Source organism: Mus caroli, chromosome 16, assembly GCF_900094665.2.
Source record: "Mus caroli chromosome 16, CAROLI_EIJ_v1.1, whole genome shotgun sequence".
Classification (NCBI taxonomy): domain Eukaryota; kingdom Metazoa; phylum Chordata; class Mammalia; order Rodentia; family Muridae; genus Mus; species Mus caroli.
In genome coordinates this window covers 7,555,473-7,561,450 of record NC_034585.1, presented here as the reverse complement: position 1 = coordinate 7,561,450, position 5,978 = coordinate 7,555,473, and the positions used below count along the sequence as shown (strand labels likewise).

Genomic DNA, 5,978 nt, shown 5'->3' with positions numbered 1-5,978 from the left:
CCTCCCTCTCCCGGGCCTCGCGGCTCGAGAGTCCGCCTCCCGCCCGACCTTTTGGCCCCGCCTTCGCGCGCCCCGCCTCTCGCCAGCCCACTCAGGTCGAAGCTTCATCCCCACTCCTCCTGCCTCTAGGCTGTCGCTCCTCCCCTCCCAGACCCCGCCCCATCTGGCCCTTTCCACCAAGCCACGCCCCGAAACATCTCCGCCCCCGGCTCGCCCTGCCTCCCCGGAGCCCTCCCGGCCCGCGCGCGCGGCCAGAGCAGACCTCCCGGCTCGACTGGCGGCGCGGCCAGCGGTGAGTGCGGCCCTGCTGGGTGCCCGGTGGGGAACACCAGATTCGGGGCGCTGGGCACGGGGCGGCAACAGAGGCGGGGGTCTGGCTTTGCCACCTGCCTAGAGTCCCGGGGCACCGCGCTCTCCTCGGGGGGCGAGCTGGGATGTCGTGGGACCCGGGGTGGCGCGCTCTGGGCGGGATTGAGGGCGAGGGGTCCCAGCAGTGCTCCGGTTGTGTTTGGTTCTCAGTCTCGGACTACCCAGCTTCCATCCGAATCTCACCAAATGATGCCCCTCGGGCTTATAGGAAAAGGCGCGACTTTCTCTAGTAATCTTTAGTATCTAAGTTGCGATTTGGAGAACGCTCCTGTGCGTACTCTGAAAGCAAAAGCGAATAGACAAAAAGTAGGATAACTTTCCAGATGCTCTTTAGCAGTTCCGGGCCCACGCGTCTTTTGCTCTTATCCCTGTGAGTTTCACACGGGTTCCCAGACCGGTGCGAGCTATCGGAGAGAAGGGGAACTTCAGGATCGCGGAGTCTGGAGCCCAGGCGAAGGAGGACGTGACCCCCCGCCTGTCTTGCCAGCCCAGTTCTTGCTTCCCAGTGGTTTCCAGGTCCGTGTAGGTCTAGACGGTGCTTTTGATCGTCATACGGTATTGTGCCCACAGCTTTCCGTTGAGGTTTAAGAGGAAGAGGTGAGGGGAGCATGGGTGTGTTTTAGAAAGGGTCGTTTGGACATTCCCTACCTAATACTTTGTCGGGTTTGTGCTTCCGGAGAGTGAAGCTGATGTCATTCTCTGTTGGACTGAGCGGTAGTCATTGGGAAATAGTTTGTGGAAGTCACGGGGCTCTCTAAGCTCATCCCCTTTTTGCTGTTTGGAGACGGTCTTAGTTAGCCCAGGCTAGCATCCCAACTCCATATGTAGCTGAGGCTGGTCTTGAACTCCTGGACTTTCTGCCTCCACATTGTTGAGATTACAGGGTTGTGCCACCTAGTCGCTCCTCCAGCCTTTTCTGAATTAAACCGTCCTCTGAGGATGGTGAGCTGAAACTGGTTCAGGGACTCCTGGACTCCATATTGGAGTCCTTTGAAGGAAAATCATTTCTACCAGTAGGTGCTTGCCTGCTCTTCTGCCCTCCGCTCCAGCCTTCTCAGATTGACTCTTTAAAAGTAGAACTAATGGAGAGAGAAAGGAGCTGAATGGTATCAGTAATTCCTCCAGCGACTGGCTTTATCAGTTGGATCAGGATCCAGAGGGTGTGTCGCTTGCCTTGCCTGACCTAGAATAACACCCATACTTCATCTGACTCTCTTCTCAGCCAATCCTTGCTCTGCCTTCTAAAGGTGTTGAGGCCAGCTCAGAAATATTTGTTGTAGATCTACTGTGGGAGAGGCCCATTGTCCTCTTTCCTATTCCACTAAAGGCATTAATAATGAATGGTTTTATTCCTGTCTGAAAAAAATATCCTTATGATAGTTTACTGAATCAAGTGGCACAGTGATTGGTATCAGATCCACCCAGTGTCTTGAGTCTCTAAGATACTAGACTCCCTAGATAGTAGCTCCCTGCCTTTGGCAGATGCATTCCTTTGTCCTTCAATACTTTTATGGCCTGGCCATAGAAGGGGAAAGGGCTACCCCTTGTCCTTTGAAAATGCTGAAAAAAATGGCTCCTGGCCCTAAGTGACTTATGCTATGGGCGAAAAGCAGGCGTGCTGTTGAAAAGTTCAGAGCTTAGCTCAGAATCCCAACTTAGGCAATTGGGAGATGTTCCTAGACAGGGAAAGTTGTATGGGAAAGCTGAGGTCTGAGCACACTGCACATAAGCAGAAAGGTCTCAGCAGAGCTGCAGCAGAGGTGTAGACAAGTGCAGGATGGAACACAGTAAGAGCAAAACCTGCTGAGTGGAAGGGGCTGGCCATAGGCAGTTCCTGCTTTCCTGCCTTCCATTTAACCCAGTCATTCCTACTGATGTCCTCATGCTGAAGTGAGAATGGGCAGAACCCCTCCCCCCACTTCAAGTTTTCCTGCAAATTTCCCTGAAGCTCTGGTGAGGGTGGAAAGTAGGAGGAAGCCCTGGAGTCTTGGCACCAGTCACTTGTATTTTGTTTGTTTTGGCTTTCTGCTGCCATGAAAATGGCCCCGGGAACCAGGTGGCTTATATCCACAGGTAAACAGACCCTGCTCTGTGTGTCGGTCTCTGCCATTTGGCCACCCATGGCTGACTCTGAACTTGAGTGGTGTTTACCCACTGTGGAATTGGAGTTTGAGGTCAAGTGCTGCTTCTGGGGTCCTCATAACTTTGTTTTATTGTTGATCATTTCAGTCTGGGTAGTGATGACAGCATTAGACTCATTGAGAGTGTCACTTGACTACAGGTCTTTGAGAATTGTGTGTCATTTTGTTAAGTTTGTAGACAAGAAGTTCTCAACATTCCAAGACTCACATCCAAAATGCCTTCAACAAAAGACATGTTAGAACAAAGACATTGAAACACAATTTGTTTGTACACAGATGCTGGGGGTGAAGCCAGTCATTTTGCTCAATCTTTTTGGCCCTCTGTAAATTTCATTCTCCTGGAGATGGGGCAGGACTCCAAGGTTTTAACAGCTATGATCAGGAGAGAGAGAGAGAGGTGGCCTTTCCTCTCCCTCTTCCTCTCTTTAAAGCATGTGTATGGGGAGGGGAGAGATTCCTAGCTACTCTTTCAGAGGAGCTGAGTTTGCTACCCACCATCCACGTCAGTCAGGTCAGAACTGCCTGAAACTCGCTCCAGAGGATCTGATGCTGTCTTCTGGCCTTTCTGGGCACTGCACTCATGTGCACATACCCACATCTGGACTCATACACCTAATTAAAAATAAAAATGAAACTTACAGTTTTAGGTGCAGGTGTGTATATGTGGAGCCTAGAGGACAACTTCAGGGCTTTGGGTCACCTTCTGGAGTACTGCCCACCTCCTTTGAAGCAGGATCACTGGCCGGCTAGTGAGTACCAGAGACTGTGGCATCTGTCTCCCCAGTGCTGGGATTATAAGCGTATGCCACCATGTCTAGCTTTTTCTCTAGGTCCCGGAGATTATACTCTGGTCCTTAGGCCAGCACCATTGTAGCCAGGTGGCTCCTGTAGGGTTCAAGTAATAGCTCCCAGTTATGACAGCCTTGGAGAGCAGTCCAAGTCCTTCACCTGCCCACAGGGAGGGGAGGTGGGAAGACATCAGAGGGAGACAGTGCTTCTGAGACCCAGGCAGTTCCGTTCCTGGTCAGCGTCACTGATATGATGAGTGTCATCCTGAGCAGTTTCATTGCCTGCGTTCCAGTAGGTTAATCATTCATTAGGCAACAACTATCCACCTATTCCAATCCTTGTAGGCCATTAACTCCCAAGGGGTCAAGCCTAGCAGATGTGTCCAGACTCTGACCTCATCACTGACATCACTGGAGAACCCTGCAGCCAAGTTACAAAAAAGAATTATGTTGGGTCTCATTCTCCCTGCGGTGCATCTGGCCTCCAGGACATAGGTTGGATGAACCTGGAAGGCTCCAGAAAACCAGTGGTAGAGAACTTAAGCCATTTGGCCCATGGAGCCTCTTGAGCGACCTAAGTCTCAGAGTTTAGTGTGAATTGGACATGGCCCCACAGGCCTCTCATTCCAGCCCCCAGGAAGTTGAGACCAGACTCAAGAAACCAAACTAGCAAACCTACAACAGCAACAGGAAACTTACCATTGACTAACTTAATCCTGATTCCAGTGAAATTTATAGACCATGTTCTGATATTTAAATATGTGTGTGTGTATGTGTGTGCACGCATGCATGCTTTTTGTTGTTGTTTTGTTTTTGAGACAAGGTTTTTCTATGTAGCCTTGGCTGTTCTGGAACTCACTCTGTAGACCAGACTGGCCTTGATCTCAGAGCTCCCCCTGCCTCAGCCTCTGAAGTGCTGGGATTAAAGATGTGCACCACCACTGCCAGCTTAAAATATTTAATTAAGAACTACTACCAGTAGAACAGGCAAGATAGCTCAGAAGGAAAAGGCACTCGATGCCAAGTCTTATGACTTGAGTTTAACCCTCAAAATCCATGTAAAGGCAGGCGAGACCTGGCTTCTGTAAGTCACCCTATGACCCCCATGCTTGTACCGTGTCATATGTGTATGCATGAGCACATACACACAAACTAAAATATAATCTTAAAATTAAACAGTAGAACCCAGCAGGATTCCAGGAAACGCGGGAGGTGAAAGCAGGCATAACTGGAGCAAGCATGCGAAGCCGTGATGGCTTTCTTGGTTGGGTGGTCCTCTCCGCTCCCAGTGAGCCTGTCCTTTTCTTGCTAGCCTGGTTCAGGCTTATTGATGCTGTTCATGGGGGAGACTGGAATGTGGTTTCACCGGGATCCCCAGGGAAGTTGTGCACTCTGATGGTAGGGCGCAGCTCCACTCGCTGTGGAAGCGGTTTTAAGCGGTTTTCCAGTCCACAAATCAGTGTAATTTGTACTTACTTGTGCAGTATGTGAACCTTGTGGCAACTTTATCTTTGCCTTGTGGGACACACGAGCCTACAGAAACCACAGAAATTCAGAAGATGGAGTTTGAAAACATTTCTGTGAAATATTTTACCAAGTTACCAAGAGCTTCCGAGTCCGTCCCCCCTCCCCCCCCCCCCATGGGTCAAGTCTGTCAGGGAGGACAGACACCACCCAGCAAATGCCGTTTCTTAAACCCGAGGGTCTGACAGTGCTCATTTGTCTAGTCTGTCCTTCCTTCTCTGAATTGTTTCAGGAACGCCATTCTTTCTCCTTGCTTGGCCGTCAGTCATCACCAAGTTACATTTCATTGCAGTGCTACAGTTTTTGTACTTTACAGAGTGAAGTTAAGAATGTTTAATCTCATGGACATACAGTTCTAGGTTTAGCACAGCCCCGCTCCTTTATGCACAGATTACCCTAAGGGATATTTTACTCCCTCTTCCAAGACCTCAAAGCCAGATCCTTTGGCCTTCTCAGCTAGTTTTCTTTCTTGTTTACAAACTAGGCCATTTTCTAAAGCTTGCTTCCATCTGCATGCCAGCTCCTCTCCACCATACTGGAGGAGTCATTTCTGTGATTTCCATACTTGTGCTACCCAGCCTTGTGTTTCCTTTCCACGGCCAGGGCAGCTGGGCTGTGGGCTCATGAGTGGAAATGAAAGTATCTTTTTATTTCTGGAAGAACTGATTTTAGAGGATTACGTCGGTGATAAAAAGGCTGCTTTGTCTCTGTGAAGGCCTTGCCCTTTTGGGTGTTGATCTGATACCTAAATCTAGAAAGCTCTACTCAGGGGAGCCTGTCTGGAGCCTGTATTTTCCACAGCATGTACCACCCACATGTGGCTGAGAAGGAAGTGGGGAGAGAGGGGCTGGGAACTGCGTTTAGTTTGGAGGTGCCTTTGAAAACCATTGTTTTGTTGAAATTCTGGGATCTCTTCCCTTTTGAGTTTATTTTAAACTTTTTTCTTTCCCTTTTTGAGATGGGTGGTCTCATGTAGCCCAGGTTGGCCTCTTACTCCCCAAGTCTGGCTAAGTTTGAACTCCTAACCCTCCTGGCCCCACCTCTTTTTTTTTTTTTTTTTTTAAAGATTTATTTATTGATTATATGCAAGTACAGTGTAGCTGTCTTCAGACACTCCAGGAGAGGGCGCCAGATCTCGTTACGGATGGTTGTGAGC

At 49.6% G+C, this 5,978-nt stretch overlaps 1 protein-coding gene across 1 annotated transcript in view; it reads left to right on the top strand.

Moving 5' to 3' along the window:
• The first annotated feature begins 221 nt into the window (after window positions 1-221).
• The window catches only part of Litaf (lipopolysaccharide induced TNF factor), a 37,240-nt gene continuing 31,483 nt past the window's right edge, over window positions 222-5,978 (top strand). The window contains exon 1 of the mRNA XM_021184762.2: window positions 222-292. The gene's annotated coding sequence lies outside the window, so the exon portion shown is untranslated. The remainder of the gene's footprint in view (window positions 293-5,978) is intronic.